Source organism: Onychostoma macrolepis, chromosome 22, assembly GCF_012432095.1.
Source record: "Onychostoma macrolepis isolate SWU-2019 chromosome 22, ASM1243209v1, whole genome shotgun sequence".
Classification (NCBI taxonomy): Eukaryota; Metazoa; Chordata; class Actinopteri; order Cypriniformes; family Cyprinidae; genus Onychostoma; species Onychostoma macrolepis.
The window spans coordinates 32,493,882-32,518,115 of NC_081176.1; the positions used below are offsets into that span (position 1 = coordinate 32,493,882).

Here is a 24,234-nt window from a genome sequence, read left to right on the forward strand (position 1 = left end):
AGGGGTAAAGTTTATGACATTGTAAAATCAATATATTCAAACAACAAATGTGCAATACGAATTGGCAACAAACATACAGATTTCTTCACCCAGAAAAGAGGAGTGCGGCAGGGCTGTAGCCTGAGTCCAACACTGTTCAACATCTACATTAATGAATTAGCGGTGCAGTTGGACCAGTCTACAGCCCCTGGACTCACTCTACAAGACAAAAACATCAAGCTTTTGCTGTACGCAGATGATCTGGTGCTGCTGTCATCTACACCACAGGACTACAGCAGCACCTAGACCTGCTGGAGAACTACTGCCAGAACTGGGCCCTGGCTGTAAACCTCAAAAAGACCAACATTATGGTCTTTCAGAAAAAGCCCAGATGTCAGGAACACAGATACCGGTTCAGTCTAGGCAGCACTGATGCAGTACACCTACCTCGGCCTGATCATCACTGCATCGGGGAGTTTCAGTACGGCAGTGAATGCTCTCAAAGATAAAGCTCGAAGAGCTCTATACGCAATCAAGAAAAAATTCCAAAATATTGAAATACCGCTTCAATTTGGTGTAAAATCTTTGATAGTGTGATTCAGCCCATAGCGCTGTATGGAAGTGAGGTTTGGGGTCCACTCAGTGATCAGAGCTACACTAGATGGGACAGACATCCAACAGAAGCCCTACACACAGAATTCTGCAAAATGATCCTAAAATTACAAAGGAGAACACCCAATAATGCATGTAGGGCAGAATTAGGCCGATTCCCATTGATTATAAATATACAAAAAAGATCCCTCAAATTCTGGATGCATCTTAAATCGAGTCCCACAGAATCGCTACATTTTAAAGCACTACAAACCCGAGAACTGAACCCCGAAAAGAGTCCACTCAGTCAGCTGGTTCTGAGACTTACTAACCTGACTAACTCTACTAACACTAACCAGTCTCAGACCAGCACTGCTTCTCACCCAAACATCAAAATAAATCAAATTATCAAACAATCTAAAAATATATATCTGGAACATTGGGATCAAGAGACTATAAAATCAAATTATGAATTGGAAGATTATCTCCAGAGTGTCAGAGACACAAAGCAGAGACAGATCCTGACCAAGTACAGGCTCAGTGAGCACAGACTAGCCATTGAGACCGGCAGACACAGAAAGAGCTGGTTACCCAGAGAGCAAAGAGTGTGCTCACTGTGAGACAGGAGAGATCGAGACAGAGACGCACTTCCTACTTCATTGTCATAAATACATATCAATAAGAAACCTCTACTTCAACAAACTCACCAACTTAATAAAGAACTTTACAGCCATTAGTGAAACAGAACAAATAAAGATAGTACTAGGAGAGGGACAGACAGCAGCACTGGCTGCGAGATACGTGTGGACGTGCCACAGCCTGAGAGACAGCAGGTGAATGCGTGTAATGTGTGTAATATGTATTACATCTGACCTCAAAGTGTTTCCCTACTGTCTGCCACAGTGACCCTCAGCCTGTGTGTGTTTATGTGTTAAACACTGTGGTATGAAATGTTCACATAATAAGTTCTTATTTGTTACACTGTTTATTTAAGTTTATATTGTTATAAGGTTTTTTTTATTCGATTATTTTGATCTTTTCATTGGTATTATATTTCTCCACATATATTTCAAGCTTTGGCAATATTGTATTTTTACAGTCATGCCAATAAAGCAATATTGAATTGAATTGAATTGAATTGAGAGAGAGAGGAGTGTGTGAGAGAGAGAGAAAGAGAAAGAGGGAGGTGTGTGTGTGAGAGAGAGAGTGAGTGTGTGTGTGTGAGAGAGAGAGAGTGTGTGTGTGTGAGAGAGAGAGAGTGTGTGTGTGTGAGAGAGAGAGGAGGTGTGTGTGTGAGAGAGAGAGAGAGAGGAGGGAGTGTGTGTGTGTGTGAGAGAGAGAGAGAGAGAGGGAGTGTGTGTGTGAGAGAGAGAGAGAGAGAGAGAGGGAGGAGTGTGTGTGTGAGAGAGAGAGAGGAGGTGTGTGAGAGAGAGAGAGAGAGAGAGGAGTGTGTGTGTGAGAGAGAGAGAGAGAGGAGTGTGTGTGAGAGAGAGAGAGAGGGAGTGTGTGTGTGAGAGAGAGAGAGAGAGAGAGGAGGAGAGAGAGAGAGAGGAGGGAGTGTGTGTGTGTGTGAGAGAGAGAGAGGGTGTGTGTGTGAGAGAGAGAGAGAGAGAGTGTGTGTGAGAGAGAGATAGAGAGAGAGAGAGAGAGGAGGTGTGTGTGAGAGAGAGAGAGAGAGAGGGAGGAGGTGTGTGTGTGTGTGAGAGAGAGAGAGAGAGGAGTGTGTGTGTGAGAGAGAGAGAGAAAGAGGGAGGTGTGTGTGTGTGTGTGAGAGAGAGAGAGAGAGAGAGGGAGTGTGTGTGTGTGAGAGAGAGAGAGAAAGCCCATCAGAACCTCAGCAGCACTCAGATTCATCCACCGACTACAACATCATCATCATTCACAAGCAACGGCAGTGAACAGGAGAGAAAGACAACATCGTCATCCTCTGCGACTCCAACGGCCACCATCTTGACCCCAGACGACTGTTTCCGGGGAGATCTGTGAAGAAGTTCTGGTGTCCCACCTCACACTCTGCTTTAAGACTGCTGCAAGAGGGTGCATTGGGTGCCCCGTCACACATTATTATTCACACCGGAACAAACGACCTCAGCACCAGAAGGGTGGACGTCACAAAAGCCCTGACCAGCGTGGTGAGAACAGCTAGCAGGATCTACCCCAGAGCCAAAGTCATCATCTCGAGTCTTCTACCTCGCAGAGACGTGCCACAAAGGATCATCAACAACATCAACGTGGAGATAGCTAACATCTGTGCCCCAATACTGAATGTCCACATAGCCAACCATCAGCAAATCACACATCAGCATCTCTACGACCATATCCACATCCACCGAGAGGGCATGAGACTGTTTGCAAAAACCATCAAGGCATCGACCCTGAACCGCCCTCAGAAGACACATCCGGACCGGGAGGAGAGAGCTGGGCAGCTTCCCGGCAGCTACGCCGCTGTACCGGCACGACGAGGTACATCAGACTCCACTGACCTCATCCAGATCAAAAACATGCTGAAAATTATATGTGATAATCTATTAACTTAAGCACAAGATGGGTCTATAGTCAAGAATGATCATTATTTCTTAATGACTTATTTATTTATTTTATTTTTTTGCTTATTTACTTGTTTATTTTTAAATGTAACATTTGTAAAATAGACCCACTCACTGTATTTCTCTATATTCTCTATATCATCTTTTTAATTGACTAATCTATATATTTATATGATTGTGTCATGAACTCAAACATTATTCTGGTAATTACAATAATACTCAATGTCATCGTTTAAAATCACATGTTACAATATTCAAGGGATGTTCTCTTCAGCTTTTGGGGAGAAAATTACTAACTCTGATTTTGTTAATATTGTATATAGTTCAGATATAATTATATTACTTGAGACGTGGAGTCGTTTAGACTCCAAATCCTACACCCCTCCAAACTACAGAGAGCTGCGTATCCCCTCAATCAAACAGCCTAATGTTAAAAACGGAAGAGATTCAGGAGGAATCATAGTTTGGTTCAAAGACCATCTGTGGCAGTATATTCAGCCTGTGAAAAAAGGAAAAACACACATTTGGATAAAACTTAAAAAAGAGATTTTGTGTTTAGATGAGGACCTGTACCTATGTGCCACATATATCCCTCCACGTGAGTCGCCTTATTATAATGAAGACACCTTCTCAACCCTACAGTCAGAGATCATATACTTTCAGTCTCGAGGCCCAGTGCTGTTAATGGGGGATCTGAACGCTAGAACAGGGAGAGAAGCGGACTACATTAGTTCAGATGGAGATAAATATATTAACAGTTCACATACGTACCAACAAAAACGTTTTACTAAAGCACGACAGAATTATGACAACACAGTAAACAGACACGGAAAACAGGTCCTGCAGCTCTGCAAAAGCCTGGGTCTATACATAGTTAACGGCAGAATAAAGGGTGATTCTCTGGGTCGACTCACCTACTGCTCCTGTCTGGGCAGCAGCACAGTAGACTACGCCATTACGGATCTAGACCAAAGCAAAATCAACTATTTCACAGTGATGCCACAGCTACCGTTATCCGACCACAGCCACATAGTCCTCAGTCTGAACACGTCAGTGAATCTTCTGCCATCTTCAGAGCAGAAGGTCAAACTGTACCCTCCCTCCACATTTATATGGAGAAAAGACAGTCCTGCCCAGTACGAAGCCGAGCTCCACAGCACTCACGTGGAGAACATGATGGACTCATTTCTACTGACTTCATTTGGTGAAGAGAAGAAAATGATCAATTTAGCAACAGAACAATTAACTTCAATTTTCTCTACCGTAGTCAGAAAAGCCCTGAGAAAAGAAAACATTACAGATGTAAAAGGAAATCGCTAAAGCTGGTTGGTTTGATAAAGAATGCCAAAACTAAGAAAAGAATTACGATCATTATCAAATAAAAACACAGAGACCCTGCAAACCAACAAACACGAGCCACATATCAACAAACCCTTAAGATATACAAGTCACTGCTGATACAGAAAAAGCTGATCACATGAAGATGAAGCTCAACAAGATCGAGGAGGCAGTCGATCAAAATTCTTTTGGGAATTATGGAATAATTTAGATAAATCCAGAGAAGCTAAACACATTCCCATCCACGACCCAAACATCTGGACTGAACATTTCGGAAAACTCTTTTCACAAAATGAACCTACCCTTACCCAAAAACATCTGACCTCTGAACTACACGACCTAGAATTCACCATTAAAGAGCAGCTAAACCATCTAGACAAACCCATAGCATTAAATTAACTAATAGACAAAATGAAATCCCTAAAAAATAAAAATCCTGTGGCTTGGATGGAATATCTAACGAGATGCTGAAACACAGCAGCTCCAAATTGAAAGATGCTATTCTGAAATTATTCAATCTGCACTAAAATCAGGACACTTTCCGAAATCTGGAAAGAAAATCTAATAACCCAATATTTAAACAAGGTGAGAAGTATGACCCAAACAATTATAGAGGCATCACAGTCAGCAGCAACCTCGGAAAACTATTCTGCTCGATTATTAATGACAGATTAGTTCAGTTCATTCAAGAACACAAAATTATAAACAACTGTCAAATTGGATTTATGCCTAAACAAAGAACATCAGATCACATTTACACACTCCACACACTCATACAAAAATACATTCAGCAGACAAAACAAGGAAAAATATTTGGTTGTTCATTGATTTCCAAAAAGCCTTCGATTCGACGCCACGATGGACTTTTCCTAAAACTTATCCAGAGTGGAATAGGAGGAAGGACATATGACATCATAAAGGACATATACAACGGGAACAAATGCTGTGTCAAAATCAACGACAAACGAACCGATAATTTCAGTCAGACGAAAGGAGTCCGTCAAGGCTGCAGCCTCAGCCCGACTCTATTTAATATCTATATTAATGAACTGGCATCAGCACTTGATAAGTCCTCTGGTCCTGGTCTGACCTCGAGGGCAGAGAAATTAAATGCCTCCTGTATGCAGACGATCTTCTGCTCTTGTCTCCTCATGAAGAGGGGCTGCACCAAAGCCTCTCCATTCTGGAAAAGTACAGTAACGATTGGGCCTTACCGATAAACATGGAGAAGTCAAAAATCATGATCTTTCAGAAAAAGCCTCGTCTTGCTGACAAAAAATATGAGTTCACAATCGGTGGAACAATTCTTAATCACGCCACCTGTTATAATTATTTGGGTCTGACGATCTCAGCCTCTGGACAGCTCAATACTGCAATCAAAGATCTGACGGATAAGGCACGCAGGGCTTTTTACAGTATAAGACGACCCCTGTTCAGATTCAACCCACCCATTAAACTGTGGCTGAAAATCTTCGATAGCATCATCAAACCCATTCTCCTCTATGGATGTGAAATCTGGGGCCCCAAATTTAAATTAAACTATGAATCATGGGACAAAAACCCTGTTGAAATTTTCCACCTTGAATTCTGCAAAAGCATCCTGGGAATTCACAGAAATGCCCCGAATCTCGGCTGCAGGGCAGAACTGGGCAGATTCCCTCTGCTCTCTGAGATCCAGAAGAGAGCAGCGAAGTTCTGGATCCATCTTTCAGACGCGCCGACAGATAGCTGCCACCACAGTGCTTTCACTTATCGGCAGAAACACCCAGAGACTGACCCCTTTCATTATTTAGTGGAAAAACATCAACTCAATTCCACAATTCAGTTAATGAATTCAAAAATTAAAGAAACAGAAAAAATAACCCAGGAAGAATACATTCATGATTGGCAGCAAAAAGTAACTCAAGTAAAGAAATTAACTTACTTCCACAGAATAAAATCTGATTATAAATTAGCGCCATACCTGAGCAGTATTAAAGAGTATGGTCAGAGAAAGCTGCTGACAGTATCGTCTGAGTGAACACAGTCTGTGTGTGGAGACGGGCCGACACAAGCAGAGCTGGAGAGCCAGAGAGCTGCGACTGTGTTCTCACTGCACTGAGGGACTCAGAGACGAGCTGCACTTCCTCACGGAGTGCAGCAAATATAAACACATCAGAGATGCCTATTTCAAACAAATAGCTCTAGTTTCACCTGAATTGAACCATAAAAGCAACTTAGACAAACTCTGTTATATTCTGGGAGAAAAGGAAAAGTGTATCCACCTGGCAGCGCAGTATGTGTCCTCCTGCCATCAAATGAGGGACAAAGGCTGATCCCCCCTTTCCATTTATAACTGCTCTCTGTATTCATTTAATCATTTATTTATTTATTAATTATTCTTTTTTTTTTTTTTTTTTTTTCTTACCTACATGTATATGGACATATGTGTTTCCTCATGATTTTATTTATCTGTATAATATATGTATTGCTTTGGCAACATTGTGATGCTACACAGTCATGCCAATAAAGCTAATTTGAATTGAATTGAATTGAGAGAGAGAGAGAGGGAGTGTGTGTGTGAGAGAGAGAGAAAGAGAAAGAGAAAGAGGGAGGGAGTGTGTGTGTGTGTGAGAGAGAGAGAGGGAGTGTGTGTGTGAGAGAGAGAGAGAGAGAGAGAGAGACGTTAACACACACTTTATTTCACAATCATATCATAAAATCATTTTACATTTTACAATTCTCAACAATGAATCGGTTGACTCTACTCAAAACTCAACAATACCAATTAAGCACCAATTCATCATCACTATCATTCACAAAAACAAAATCTGTATTTATACACCACTTTCTTTTAAACATTGATATATCCTTATTCATTTTATAAAATTCATACTCTATTTTAACTCTAGATTCCACTAAGGCTTCACCCTTCAGTTTCAGTTTTATATGCTTTCCAAATCGTTATCTTTGCTTGACCAATTAAAAAATTGGAAAAATTGCAACGCTCACTTTGAGACTTATAATATTTACACCCAAAAATGAACATTGTTTTTGAAAAATTCCAACCAAACCCCTTAAAAATATTCTCCAAAAGGTCCAAAAGAGGTATAATTCTATAACAATTAGAAAAAATATGAAACACAGTGTCTGGTACATTGCAAAATTTACAATCTAAAGATGTATTAAGATTACACTTATACAAAAAGGTCTTTGTTGCTAATGCACAATGTAGAATGCGCCATTGTATATCTCCTGATCTTTTTGGTAATGGGCTTTTATAAAACAAATGCCATGACGGCAAATGTACATCAGGAACCAAAAGATAACTCCTACATTTTGTGTCTATCTTGTTTTTAAAATATTCACAAAATCTTGACTTCACACAAGCTATATACAAATGGCGCTTGCTACTTTCAGAAAAAGACATATGTTGAATTTCTTGTAAAGAAAAAAATTGCCTTGTACCTTCAGTATCCTGCCAATTATAAGGTGTAACAAATAATTCAGGAAAAGAAACCTGATTTAAACCATTAGCAAAAAAATCTTCAAGGAACTTATTTAACAATATAGGAAATGATGTTTTAGCTTACTTAAAACATTTTTCACAATCCTTTCTGACCTTTTCCCCATTTGTTTAATGATCTCTTGTACAGAAAACCACTTATTTTGTTCTGTATCAATCAAATCTCCAACTTTTAAAACACCAGATGAAATAAAGGTGTTGATTTCAATGCTTGGTAAACTATATTGATGACACAACCATGAATTGTAAAAAAGTGGTTCTTCAAGACCAAAATGATTCTCTCTTTCAACTTTAAATATGCTCCATGCACTTAATACAGACTGATAAAACCCCCTAATGCCCAAACTCTCAACTGCTTTTTTAGACATTAGAAATAATTGCCTGTCAAGTCCCATTTTACTAGGGGCTCGCAATACTGCCAAACCACACATTATCCAAGGCTTCAAATCTGTATTATAAAGCATTTTTTGGGCTGAATGTAACCTCATAGCTTTCCATTTTGACACTAAATCAATGAGACCTTGACCACCTTCAAACACAGATAAATTCAAAATGCCTGGATGAAGCCCGTCATATCCATAATATCATTTTGTTTACTAGGACATGTCTGTCTAACGTGTCCATGTTCACCGCACAAAAAGCACCGCATTTGACCTGAACTGACGAAAATCGTATAATCTTTACCCTCCACTACTACTTTCAGTACCAGATTAAGCGGGTCGTGCTGTTGATTCGGTATCATGTAGGTAAAACGTTGAAAAGACATGACGTGTTTGATGTTCGGGTTTTTAAATCCTAGTGGAATCATCTTAATCGGAGCAGTCAATTTTCCATATCGTTCAAGAATTTCCTTCAGGGTTTCTTCTTTTATAAACGGGGGTACATTTGAAAGTACAACTTTTTTTTGAAGGATTCGACAAAGGCAATACCGGTAAAAACATGTTCTTTACAACTAGACCTTTCTCTAGCAGTTCATCAACCATTGAAACCTCTTTGAGAAATATAACCAGCGCTTTGTTCATTCTTGAGGCTGATTTAATATTTAAACCAATCAATACATCCTCAATTGACACGGAATCCTCCGGCATACACTTACAACCATGTCCAAGAGTCAAACGAGGAAAATCACTGCCTGACTCCATACTAGCGCGCAAATTTTGAAAAAAAGTTGAACTTATTTATATTTCTATTATTAAAGAGAAAGGGGAAAACTTTAAAAAAGAAACTCCAAAGTGTGCTCCAAACCAAACACTCCCGCTACTACTACCCACAATCCTCAGAGAGAGAGAGAGAGAGAGTGTGTGTGTGTGTGTGTACTGGTTTTGTGGTTTATGGGGACAAAATTTGTATAATGACATGGGTATGACAGAGGTATTACAAATTGAAGGTGGTTTATGAGGACACTGCCTATGTCCCGTAATTCAAAAGGCTTAAAAACATACTAAATGGTGTGTGTGTGTGAGTGAGTGAGTGAGTGAGAGAGAGAGAAAGTGACAGTTGAGATTCAAATTCATGAACATTCTGCCATTTTAAGTCTATAGGATTTCTTTTGCCTGCTTTTTCGTCCGCTGTGTGAACATCGTAGGTCTGATTGCTTAGAAAAGATACAGCACTCTTCTCCTCAATGAGCCGGTCGATTTGACACCTCATTCATGGGTCTGTGATAAACGGTGAATGAACTTAACTCATCTTTATTTTTCTGTGTTTTCTCTGCAGTCTTTCCAGCTGTTATATTACAGAGAAAGGCTTTGCTGCTCTGAGTTCAGCTCTGAGATCAAACCCCTCACACCTGACTGAACTGGATCTGAGCTGGAATAAACCAGGAGACTCAGGAGTGAAGCTGCTTTCTGCTCTACTGGAGGATCCACACTGTAAACTGAAGAAACTACGGTGAGTGTTATTATATTACTGAACACAAGAACTGTGTGAAAATACTGCCAAACCACACATTATCCAAGGCTTCAAATCTGTATTATAAAGCATTTTTTGGGCTGAATGTAACCTCATAGCTTTCCATTTTGACACTAAATCAATGAGACCTTGACCACCTTCAAACACAGATAAATTCAAAATGCCTGGATGAAGCCCGTCATATCCATAATATCATTTTGTTTACTAGGACATGTCTGTCTAACGTGTCCATGTTCACCGCACAAAAAGCACCGCATTTGACCTGAACTGACGAAAATCGTATAATCTTTACCCTCCACTACTACTTTCAGTACCAGATTAAGCGGGTCGTGCTGTTGATTCGGTATCATGTAGGTAAAACGTTGAAAAGACATGACGTGTTTGATGTTCGGGTTTTTAAATCCTAGTGGAATCATCTTAATCGGAGCAGTCAATTTTCCATATCGTTCAAGAATTTCCTTCAGGGTTTCTTCTTTTATAAACGGGGGTACATTTGAAAGTACAACTTTTTTTTGAAGGATTCGACAAAGGCAATACCGGTAAAAACATGTTCTTTACAACTAGACCTTTCTCTAGCAGTTCATCAACCATTGAAACCTCTTTGAGAAATATAACCAGCGCTTTGTTCATTCTTGAGGCTGATTTAATATTTAAACCAATCAATACATCCTCAATTGACACGGAATCCTCCGGCATACACTTACAACCATGTCCAAGAGTCAAACGAGGAAAATCACTGCCTGACTCCATACTAGCGCGCAAATTTTGAAAAAAAGTTGAACTTATTTATATTTCTATTATTAAAGAGAAAGGGAAAACTTTAAAAAGAAACTCCAAAGTGTGCTCCAAACCAAACACTCCCGCTACTACTACCCACAATCCTCAGAGAGAGAGAGGAGTGTGTGTGTGTGTGTGTGTACTGGTTTTGTGGTTTATGGGGACAAAATTTGTATAATGACATGGGTATGACAGAGGTATTACAAATTGAAGGTGGTTTATGAGGACACTGCCTATGTCCCGTAATTCAAAAGGCTTAAAAACATACTAAATGGTGTGTGTGTGTGAGTGAGTGAGTGAGTGAGAGAGAGAGAAAGTGACAGTTGAGATTCAAATTCATGAACATTCTGCCATTTTAAGTCTATAGGATTTCTTTTGCCTGCTTTTTCGTCCGCTGTGTGAACATCGTAGGTCTGATTGCTTAGAAAAGATACAGCACTCTTCTCCTCAATGAGCCGATCGATTTGACACCTCATTCATGGGTCTGTGATAAACGGTGAATGAACTTAACTCATCTTTATTTTTTCTGTGTTTTCTCTGCAGTCTTTCCTTCTGTTATATTACAGAGAAAGGCTTTGCTGCTCTGAGTTCAGCTCTGAGATCAAACCCCTCACACCTGACTGAACTGGATCTGAGCCGTAATAAACCAGGAGACTCAGGAGTGAAGCTGCTTTCTGCTCTACTGGAGGATCCACACTGTAAACTGAAGAAACTACGGTGAGTGTTATTATATTACTGAACACAAGAACTGTGTGAAAATACTGCCATACAAAAACATTTCATGTTAAAGGGATAGTTCACCCAAAAAAGAAAACTCTGTCGTCACTTCACTTATCTTCAAGTCATTTCAAAACAGTGTGACTTTCTTCTGTGGAACATAAGAGAAGATATTTTGAGAAATGTTTTTTGTCCACACAATGGAAAGCAATGATACCCAAACTACTGTGTTTCACAGAAGAAAGAAGGTCACACAGGTTAGGAGCGACATGCAGGGAAGTACATAAGTGGTGTGCAGCGAAGCTAGTATTTGTATCTGTAACAATCACAAAATTATTCGTGTCTGTATCTGTATTCGGATAAAACTGGAAGTAGGCGGAGCTTGAACCGGAACGTCGTACAGTTATACTTGATAAGACCATTATGTCTATGGTTTTACGCACTGAATTAATAAAGCATTAAAAAAATGTCTAAGGTTTTACAGCCTTTCTTTTTTTTCGTAGTTATCACTGAACAAATATGCCATGTTTGACTAAAATATATTTTTTAATGATTATAATGTTTATTTAAATATCTTCTTACAGTCGGAGCCGATACTCTTGTATAGGCAGTGCTTCGAGATGCAGTGTGGTTATGCTTCAGGGAACGCGAGTTCGAGTCCCATTTTGGGGACCTTTCGTGATCCGATAAATAAATATTTAGGTATCTTCCAATTAAAACAGTAAGGGTTCCTATGCAGTGGTAACACTTTACAGTAAGGTTCATTAGTTAACAACATTAGTAAACATGAACTAAGAATGAACAATACTTCTACAGCATTTATTAATCTTAGTTAATGTTAATTTCAGCATTTACTAATGCATTATTAAAATCACAAGTTGCATTTGTTAACATTAGTTAATGCACTGTGAACTAACATGAATAAACAATGAACAACTGTATTTTCATTAACTAACATTAACAAAGATTAATAAATAGTGTAATAAATGCATTGTTCATGTTAGTTAATACATTAACTAATGTTAACAAATGACACCTTATTGTAAAGTGTTACCTATGCAGTTTAGAAATATGGAAATTGATTTAGGTAATTTCCAGGAAATGCATGGAAAAAGGCAAGAGCAACACTGAGAGCAATACTTCACACACTTGTTACTGCGTTGTAGTTTTAGAGGTTTGTGTAAAACAACATGATTTCCTTGACTCACGGTTCCTGCACAGTTTAAACAAGTATTTCACTCAAGTAACTTGCAGGTCTGGAAAAGTATGGAAAAAAAGAGCACAGTAGCTATAGCCTATGGAAAAATATTTGTCAGTGATGGGCAGTAGCATCGCTACAAGTAGACGCTACTAGTTTAACTATATTTCTCAGTAGCGTGGTGGTAGCGTCACTGTTTTCTGAATCAAATAGCTTTTTGGTAATCGCGCTGTGCTTAGTCCATTCATTCGTGTATCATATCGTAGCCTATAAGGTTTAAATCACTGCCTTTTAAATATACACAAATAACAGAACGTGTATGATGTATTATTTTAGTTGATATTACTCTTGCCAAGCTCTGATTTCTGAGAGATGCCGGAGAGTCAACAGCAAGCGGTGTTTGATTTGCGCTCTTTTCATTCATAAAGTTTAAATTCATTCACTTCACACACTCATTATTGCGTAACTTTAGAGGTTTGTGTAAAATATCGTGCTGATCCCCTGCTCACCTGTTATCTAGCAAACACCAGACTGTGCTGCAGCCTCAGACGAATATTCAGGCAGAATTATTCATTATCCGTTATTCATTTTAAAAGCCATTATCCGTGCCTTTTCTGAACAAGGTATTCGGCTTCGGGCACACCCCTAAAGTAGCCTACATTGAATTAAAATAAAAATTAAACATACAGATCAATAATTACAAAAATGACAGATTAACAGGTCTTTCTCCAATCCATGATTTACATGTACTCCGTGGCACCAAGTCTTGTACAATTTAATCAGTCTGAAGAGTATTTAACTGTCCCAACACAGGCATAATCTCTCCTGTGTATGTTTTCAGCGTGACTCTAGTGATCTCCAGTGACTCTGTTGAACGCAGCTTGGGATTGTTTCTCAGATATAATACTCACAGATATGGTATCATTTTCCATCATAATTTCCTTGCCATTTACATTAAACGTCTCTGTGAATGACTTTCTGCTGTTTTATCACTTCACAGTGAAAACATGGGCAATTCAACATCCTCTGCCTCCACATACTTAGTATTTTTCTCAGCATAAGGTTTTCTTCCATCTTTCCTCTGCAAGCTCTCTTGATATGCCCAGTTTTCCTGCAGTTATGGCATTTAGCATCTTTGAAATGACACCTGAGCGCTGTGATTTTTGCCGTGACATCTATAGCACTTCTTCCCTCTTGATATTTGCCATAAAGACCCCGAGCGCTTGTTATGTGATCCGCTCCGCTGTTTTGAGGCGCTGCTCTCTTAAATGTTGCTGCTGTTACGACTCGCGGTCCGGATGGATGCCGGGTGCGGATGCGGTCCGCCTTTTGAATATCAGTTATATAAGTATTTAAGGATAAAACAATCAAGTTGCTTTTAAAATATTCACGAGTCCTTTTCTTTTCTTTATTGCAGAAAAGGGTGACATTCAAATAATAACAATACAAAATATAAACAAATAAGACAAAAGAAAAAAATAAAATAAAATAAATAAAAAGCATAGCTCACATTCAATTTTAACGAATAAGGATATTACAGAGTACCAGGGGGATTGAAGAGTGTATCATAGTATTTTAAACATTTCACAGACTTTTTGTTTTTTAACAGTCTTACTGAAGAAATATAAAAGTCAAAGTCAGAACAAAACAAATTTAACATAGGAGATGAATTAAGAAATCTGTGTTTATGTATGTGAAATATTGCTAATAAAATAAAATAAAATAAAATAAAATAAAATAAAATAAAATAAAATAAAATAAAATAAAAAGCATAGCTCACATTCAATTTTAACGAATAAGGATATTACAGAGTACCAGGGGATTGAAGAGTGTATCATAGTATTTTAAACATTTCACAGACTTTTTGTTTTTAACAGTCTTACTGAAGAAATATAAAAGTCAAAGTCAGAACAAAACAAATTTAACATAGGAGATGAATTAAGAAATCTGTGTTTATGTATGTGAAATATTGCTAATAAAATAAAATAAAATAAAAAGCATAGCTCACATTCAATTTTAACGAATAAGGATATTACAGAGTACCAGGGGGATTGAAGAGTGTATCATAGTATTTTAAACATTTCACAGACTTTTTGTTTTTTAACAGTCTTACTGAAGAAATATAAAAGTCAAAGTCAGAACAAAACAAATTTAACATAGGAGATGAATTAAGAAATCTGTGTTTATGTATGTGAAATATTGCTAATAAAATAAAAATGTTATTGTTTTATTTTCATAATACAAGATAACATCCTTTAAAGTAAAGCAATAATTAATAATATTCATTAAATTAAATATAAAATCTGCCAAATCAATCCAAAACTTGTTTACGACATTACAGTCAAAAAATAAGTGAGTCAGTATCTCTTTCTCATTATTACAAAAACAGCATATATGATCAATATCAGAGAATCTTGATATTAAAGATTTAGAAGGTAAATAGTATGTAGAATTTTGAAGTGTATTCCTTTTATTTTATTATTAATACAATATTTAAAAGGAATTAAACAAGCTCTTCTCAGTCAATATTCTCAATTTTAGAGTTCAGAAAAATCCTCTAGGAGACATTGTAAGAGTCATAATGTCTGTTGTAATTCTGTTTTTTGACCACTGGGTGGAGTGTGGGCCTTAATGAGTATATAGGTAGGCAAAGAGTAAGAAAGGCAGGTGTGAGTTTATGGTTGCATGGTGTATGGATCAGCAGCAGAAACATCTCTTAGGAAGTTAGATAATATACAGCATCCGGTGTTGAGATTATGTACAGGAGCTATAAAAACTACACCAATTACAGCATTACAGGTTGAAATTGGGGAAATGTCATTAGAAATGAGAAGGGAACAATTGTCAGTGAATTATTGGGTTAATTTACAAGGCCATAGTCAAGAGCATCCAACGCTAGATACTGTTGGGAAAAGAGAGGAGGAAAATTAAAAGTTTTGGATGGACAGTGATACAGAAAGCAACAGAACTTAAAGTTAATCAGTTTAAGGTTAGTCCAACTGTACCGCTACCAGTAATAAAACCTTGGTTATTTTCAGATGCTACAGTAGATTTTACATTGTTAGAACAGAAAAATAAGGGTAAGGAGTGTAATGTATATAATGTGCAGAAATATATTAATGAGTACTGCAGCTATGTTCAGATCTACAGATGCATCAAAGAGTTTAGACAATAAGACAGGAGTAGCGTTTACTGTTCCTGAATTTCACTTATCGGGAAAGAAAAGGACTCATACAGCAAGATAATATAATTGCACTCACCTGGCCTATCACTTGAAGCAATCCATCTCTTCTTAAAAGTCTGTGTTATGCCATTTAATTAAGCCGACTGCTGTAGCCTATATATCCAGCTTAGGCGTGTTCTCCCTTTATTTTTAATTTGTATATACACTGTTTGAATGACAGCTTGGTAAATCTGTTGGCGATCAAATATTCAATATCGCTACTATAAGTAACTTACTTCGTACATTATCAGCTCAGCTGGAGACGTTCAAACTAATATCATGTAATTTACGTCTCTATAATGATTGGTTGATACACCAGAAGGAGGCGAGCCTCTGTTGCAAGGTTTCTTTTCTCAACACTCCTCAGCGCTGAAAGTGAACACTCGATGCTGATTGGCTTCTTTCTTCTTCTTTTTTTACCAACAGAGGCACGAGAGCTCAGCTCTCCCCCGGCCTCGCCTTCTCTGTCACTTCCGGTTATAATTACATCAGCAGATTCGACACATTCACGTTTCACGATAGAAGAGCGGCGCTTTCCATCATAATTTCCTTGCCATTTACATTAAACGTCTCTGTGAATGACTTTCTGCTGTTTTATCACTTCACAGTGAAAACATGGGCAATTCAACATCCTCTGCCTCCACATACTTAGTATTTTTCTCAGCATAAGGTTTTCTTCCATCTTTCCTCTGCAAGCTCTCTTGATATGCCCAGTTTTCCTGCAGTTATGGCATTTTGCATCTTTGAAATGACACCTGAGCGCTGTGATTTTTGCCGTGACATCTATAGCACTTCTTCCTCTTGATATTTGCCATAAAGACCCCGGCGCTTGTTATGTGATCCGCTCCGCTGTTTTGAGGCGCTGCTCTCTTAAATGTTGCTGCTGTTACGACTCGCGGTCCGGATGGATGCCGGTGCGGATGCGGTCCGCCTTTTGAATATCAGTTATATAAGTATTTAAGGATAAAACAATCAAGTTGCTTTTAAAATATTCACGAGTCCTTTTCTTTTCTTTATTGCAGAAAAGGGTGACATTCAAATAATAACAATACAAAATATAAACAAATAAGACAAAAGAAAAAATAAAATAAAATAAAAAGCATAGCTCACATTCAATTTTAACGAATAAGGATATTACAGAGTACCAGGGGATTGAAGAGTGTATCATAGTATTTTAAACATTTCACAGACTTTTTGTTTTTAACAGTCTTACTGAAGAAATATAAAAGTCAAAGTCAGAACAAAACAAATTTAACATAGGAGATGAATTAAGAAATCTGTGTTTATGTATGTGAAATATTGCTAATAAAATAAAATAAAATAAAATAAAAAGCATAGCTCACATTCAATTTTAACGAATAAGGATATTACAGAGTACCAGGGGATTGAAGAGTGTATCATAGTATTTTAAACATTTCACAGACTTTTTGTTTTTAACAGTCTTACTGAAGAAATATAAAAGTCAAAGTCAGAACAAAACAAATTTAACATAGGAGATGAATTAAGAAATCTGTGTTTATGTATGTGAAATATTGCTAATAAAATAAAATAAAATAAATAAAAAGCATAGCTCACATTCAATTTTAACGAATAAGGATATTACAGAGTACCAGGGGGATTGAAGAGTGTATCATAGTATTTTAAACATTTCACAGACTTTTTGTTTTTTAACAGTCTTACTGAAGAAATATAAAAGTCAAAGTCAGAACAAAACAAATTTAACATAGGAGATGAATTAAGAAATCTGTGTTTATGTATGTGAAATATTGCTAATAAAATACAAATGTTAACAATAAGTTCTAGATCCTTATTGCTTTTATTTTCATAATACAAGATAACATCCTTTAAAGTAAAGCAATAATTAATAATATTCATTAAATTAAATATAAAATCTGCCAAATCAATCCAAAACTTGTTTACGACATTACAGTCAAAAAATAAGTGAGTCAGTATCTCTTTCTCATTATTACAAAAACAGCATATATGATCAATATCAGAGAATCTTGATATTAAAGATTTAGAAGGTAAATAGTATGTAGAATTTTGAAGTGTATTCCTTTTATTTTATTATTAATACAATATTTAAAAGGAATTAAACAAGCTCTTCTCAGTCAATATTCTCAATTTTAGAGTTCAGAAAAATCCTCTAGGAGACATTGTAAGAGTCATAATGTCTGTTGTAATTCTGTTTTTTGACCACTGGGTGGAGTGTGGGCCTTAATGAGTATATAGGTAGGCAAAGAGTAAGAAAGGCAGGTGTGAGTTTATGGTTGCATGGTGTATGGATCAGCAGCAGAAACATCTCTTAGGAAGTTAGATAATATACAGCATCCGTGTTGAGATTATGTACAGGAGCTATAAAACTACACCAATTACAGCATTACAGGTTGAAATTGGGGAAATGTCATTAGAAATGAGAAGGGAACAATTGTCAGTGAATTATTGGGTTAATTTACAAGGCCATAGTCAAGAGCATCCAACGCTAGATACTGTTGGGAAAAGAGAGGAGGAAAATTAAAAGTTTTGGATGGACAGTGATACAGAAAGCAACAGAACTTAAAGTTAATCAGTTTAAGGTTAGTCCAACTGTACCGCTACCAGTAATAAAACCTTGGTTATTTTCAGATGCTACAGTAGATTTTACATTGTTAGAACAGAAAAATAAGGGTAAGGAGTGTAATGTATATAATGTGCAGAAATATATTAATGAGTACTGCAGCTATGTTCAGATCTACAGATGCATCAAAGAGTTTAGACAATAAGACAGGAGTAGCGTTTACTGTTCCTGAATTTCACTTATCGGGAAAGAAAAGGACTAGTGACGAGTTATCTGTTTATTCAGGAGAAATGATTGCACTGTTATTAGCAACACAGTGGATAGAAGAGATTAGACCTTTGAAATCAGTTATTTGTTCAGATTCATGTGCATCATTGGCTAGTTTATTATACAGTCATTCGGAAAGTAAACCAGACATTTTAATGGAAATAATGCAAACGTTATACAGAATTCAGATGATGGGTATTACAGTGGTATTTTTATGGGTGCCTGCACATATTGGTATCCAAGGAAATGAAACTGCAGATAAAGAAGCAAAAGAGGCAGTTAAAAACAACGACATTGACTTAATTGTTAACCTAAGTAAGAGTGAAATCAAGAGTATTATTAAGAAAAGACTGAAGGAAAGGTGGCAAAAACAATGGGATAAAGAGAAAAAAGGTCGGTGGTTTTACAGAATTCAAAGGAAAATGGGAGAGATGAGAAGTGCAGGGAAAACCAGGAGAGAGGAAATAGTAATATCAAGGATGAGATTTGGACACAAGATTAAATGGTACACTTTATAAAATGGGTAAACATGATACAGGAAGGTGTGAATTTTGTGGGCAAGAAGAATCAGTGGAACATGTTATTTTGTACTGTCAGAAATACGAAACTGAAAGACAGATTTTAATGCAAAATATAGAAAAATAAAATAAAATAATAATAAAAAGCATAGCTCACATTCAATTTTAACGAATAAGGATATTACAGAGTACCAGGGGGATTGAAGAGTGTATCATAGTATTTTAAACATTTCACAGACTTTTTGTTTTTTAACAGTCTTACTGAAGAAATATAAAAGTCAAAGTCAGAACAAAACAAATTTAACATAGGAGATGAATTAAGAAATCTGTGTTTATGTATGTGAAATATTGCTAATAAAATAAAAATGTTATTGTTTTTATTTTCATAATACAAGATAACATCCTTTAAAGTAAAGCAATAATTAATAATATTCATTAAATTAAATATAAAATCTGCCAAATCAATCCAAAACTTGTTTACGACATTACAGTCAAAAAATAAGTGAGTCAGTATCTCTTTCTCATTATTACAAAAACAGCATATATGATCAATATCAGAGAATCTTGATATTAAAGATTTAGAAGGTAAATAGTATGTAGAATTTTGAAGTGTATTCCTTTTATTTTATTATTAATACAATATTTAAAAGGAATTAAACAAGCTCTTCTCAGTCAATATTCTCAATTTTAGAGTTCAGAAAAATCCTCTAGGAGACATTGTAAGAGTCATAATGTCTGTTGTAATTCTGTTTTTTGACCACTGGGTGGAGTGTGGGCCTTAATGAGTATATAGGTAGGCAAAGAGTAAGAAAGGCAGGTGTGAGTTTATGGTTGCATGGTGTATGGATCAGCAGCAGAAACATCTCTTAGGAAGTTAGATAATATACAGCATCCGTGTTGAGATTATGTACAGGAGCTATAAAACTACACCAATTACAGCATTACAGGTTGAAATTGGGGAAATGTCATTAGAAATGAGAAGGAACAATTGTCAGTGAATTATTGGGTTAATTTACAAGGCCATAGTCAAGAGCATCCAACGCTAGATACTGTTGGGAAAAGAGAGGAGGAAAATTAAAAGTTTTGGATGGACAGTGATACAGAAAGCAACAGAACTTAAAGTTAATCAGTTTAAGGTTAGTCCAACTGTACCGCTACCAGTAATAAAACCTTGGTTATTTTCAGATGCTACAGTAGATTTTACATTGTTAGAACAGAAAAATAAGGGTAAGGAGTGTAATGTATATAATGTGCAGAAATATATTAATGAGTACTGCAGCTATGTTCAGATCTACAGATGCATCAAAGAGTTTAGACAATAAGACAGGAGTAGCGTTTACTGTTCCTGAATTTCACTTATCGGGAAAGAAAAGGACTAGTGACGAGTTATCTGTTTATTCAGGAGAAATGATTGCACTGTTATTAGCAACACAGTGGATAGAAGAGATTAGACCTTTGAAATCAGTTATTTGTTCAGATTCATGTGCATCATTGGCTAGTTTATTATACAGTCATTCGGAAAGTAAACCAGACATTTTAATGGAAATAATGCAAACGTTATACAGAATTCAGATGATGGGTATTACAGTGGTATTTTTATGGGTGCCTGCACATATTGGTATCCAAGGAAATGAAACTGCAGATAAAGAAGCAAAAGAGGCAGTTAAAAACAACGACATTGACTTAATTGTTAACCTAAGTAAGAGTGAAATCAAGAGTATTATTAAGAAAAGACTGAAGGAAAGGTGGCAAAAACAATGGGATAAAGAGAAAAAAGGTCGGTGGTTTTACAGAATTCAAAGGAAAATGGGAGAGATGAGAAGTGCAGGGAAAACCAGGAGAGAGGAAATAGTAATATCAAGGATGAGATTTGGACACAAGATTAAATGGTACACTTTATAAAATGGGTAAACATGATACAGGAAGGTGTGAATTTTGTGGGCAAGAAGAATCAGTGGAACATGTTATTTTGTACTGTCAGAAATACGAAACTGAAAGACAGATTTTAATGCAAAATATAGAAAAAATAAAAGTGCATAGATATATTACAAAATAACTCAAGAAATGAATGCTATAGTTTTATTTTTCAGTACCTTAGCTGAGAAATGGTTTAGTGCTGAAAGTCAAGTTTCATGTTCTGCTGTTGATGAAAATGTACATCAAAATGACGTTAATCCAGAAGATAGCGTTTCAGACATCTCACGTGAATCAAGTAAACCAGCTAGCAAGAGAAGTTGGAGCAGTGTGCGTAGTGGCAGATCTTCTGCTTCTTCAGCACGAGTCATGGCAGCGGCAGACAAGGCTGCATTAATTGCACGTGCAACTGCTTTAAAAGAGAAACATTCTTTGGAGCTGCAACAGGAAAAGCTGAGACACAGACGAGAACAACTGGATATTGATGCAGAAATAGCAGCTGCTACTGCCAAAATTGCTGTTTTAAATAATTCTAACCATCAGTCTCTCCAAACTTGCACAGATGATATGAATGTATATTATGATAAAGGAACTGTGATGAGTGGCAAAGAAGTTACTCTCAACCCTCGTGCGGAGGAATATATGCCAAAGAAAACTTCCCAGCAAGGAGGTTTAAGGAATGTGATTCGCAAACTCACAGCGCACCACAAATTGACCATAATTCTGCGTCACCAGTTCAAACATCAAATGTAATGCAGAACATTGATGGAACATCAACTTCAAACATTTGCAGTGTCATGCAAAAACAAAATGAGATTACTGCTCTCCTTGTAGAACAACAACAATCCAGCACACTGCCTCAAAGAGATATTCCTGTGTTTGATGGTAATCCTCTGCAATACAGAGCTTTCATCAGAGCGTTTGAGCATGGAATAGAAGACCAAACCAAACATAATCGAGATTGCTTATACTTTCTGGAACAATACACACGAGGTCAGCCCAGGGAACTTGTGCGCAGTTGTCACCATATGGATGCACAAAGAGGGTATTTGCAAGCCAAAGCATTGTTAAAAGAACATTTCGGCAATGAGTTCAAAATAGCTGCTGCACATGTAGAGAAGGTTCTTGGATGGCCTTCAGTAAAGTCAGAGGATGTAAATTCATTGCAGAGTTATGCTCTCTTTTTGCGTGGATGCTGTAATGTAATGGAAGAAATTGATTATATGGAGGAGCTGGAGATGCCAAGCAATTTGAAAACCATCATCATAAAGTTGCCTTATAAATTAAGGGAAAAGTGGAGAACTGTTGCATGCGAGCTAATGGAAAGGCGTAATCATAGGCACAGTTCAAAGATATCGTGACATTTATTGAACGTCAAGTCAAAATGTGTTACAGGAATAGCTTTAATAACTGAATTAAATTCCCTAAACTGTACGAGAAAACTGTAAGTCGACATGAATTGTTCGTAAGTTAAAAGATTCCCAGAATTGTCAAACATTTTTATAAGATGATTAATGTCTCTGTTGAAACAATTTGTTAAAAATAAAGATTTATTTGAAGCAGTTATATTTCCAAGAGGTGTGAGGAGAGAAATTGTGACAGTAACAGATTTTTCAAGCGAGAAGGGCTTGCTGATGAAATTTGGATAATTTGAGGGGGATTTTAGAAATATTATAATCACATTTTAACAGAAATTTCAAGCCACCAATTTGATTAAAGAGACTACACTGTAAAACTAAAGGTTCCTGGAGGCACCTTTTGGGGTTCTTCACTTTGCTGCGCCAAGGGACCCTCTGTAGAGCCTCTAGGCACCGTTTTAAAAGAGGTGGTTCTCTGAGGATCTTTAATGCTTCCTGGAGGAACCCTTTTATTAAGAATGGTCAGGAACCACCTTCGAGGCACCATTTCCTAATTTCAGTTCTTTAATATTTGCACCCCCCACCCCTCCCACTAGTTTATTGTTCTTGCTATTGACATTTTTAATTAAATATTGTTTCAATGCAGCTTTACAGAAATCATGAGTAAACCAAAAGCAGTGTGCAATAGAAAAATAAAAGTGCATAGATATATTACAAAATAACTCAAGAAATGAATGCTATAGTTTTATTTTTCAGTACCTTAGCTGAGAAATGGTTTAGTGCTGAAAGTCAAGTTTCATGTTCTGCTGTTGATGAAAATGTACATCAAAATGACGTTAATCCAGAAGATAGCGTTTCAGACATCTCACGTGAATCAAGTAAACCAGCTAGCAAGAGAAGTTGGAGCAGTGTGCGTAGTGGCAGATCTTCTGCTTCTTCAGCACGAGTCATGGCAGCGGCAGACAAGGCTGCATTAATTGCACGTGCAACTGCTTTAAAAGAGAAACATTCTTTGGAGCTGCAACAGGAAAAGCTGAGACACAGACGAGAACAACTGGATATTGATGCAGAAATAGCAGCTGCTACTGCCAAAATTGCTGTTTTAAATAATTCTAACCATCAGTCTCTCCAAACTTGCACAGATGATATGAATGTATATTATGATAAAGGAACTGTGATGAGTGGCAAAGAAGTTACTCTCAACCCTCGTGCGGAGGAATATATGCCAAAGAAAACTTCCCAGCAAGGAGGTTTAAGGAATGTGATTCGGCAAACTCACAGCGCACCACAAATTGACCATAATTCTGCGTCACCAGTTCAAACATCAAATGTAATGCAGAACATTGATGGAACATCAACTTCAAACATTTGCAGTGTCATGCAGAAACAAAATGAGATTACTGCTCTCCTTGTAGAACAACAACAATCCAGCACACTGCCTCAAAGAGATATTCCTGTGTTTGATGGTAATCCTCTGCAATACAGAGCTTTCATCAGAGCGTTTGAGCATGGAATAGAAGACCAAACCAAACATAATCGAGATTGCTTATACTTTCTGGAACAATACACACGAGGTCAGCCCAGGGAACTTGTGCGCAGTTGTCACCATATGGATGCACAAAGAGGGTATTTGCAAGCCAAAGCATTGTTAAAAGAACATTTCGCAATGAGTTCAAAATAGCTGCTGCTGAGAAATGGTTTAGTGCTGAAAGTCAAGTTTCATGTTCTGCTGTTGATGAAAATGTACATCAAAATGACGTTAATCCAGAAGATAGCGTTTCAGACATCTCACGTGAATCAAGTAAACCAGCTAGCAAGAGAAGTTGGAGCAGTGT

General features: G+C 37.1%; 1 pseudogene; it reads left to right on the forward strand.

Moving 5' to 3' along the window:
* Window positions 1–24,234, forward strand: part of LOC131529976 (NACHT, LRR and PYD domains-containing protein 3-like) — a 540,773-nt pseudogene that overhangs the window by 99,510 nt on the left and 417,029 nt on the right.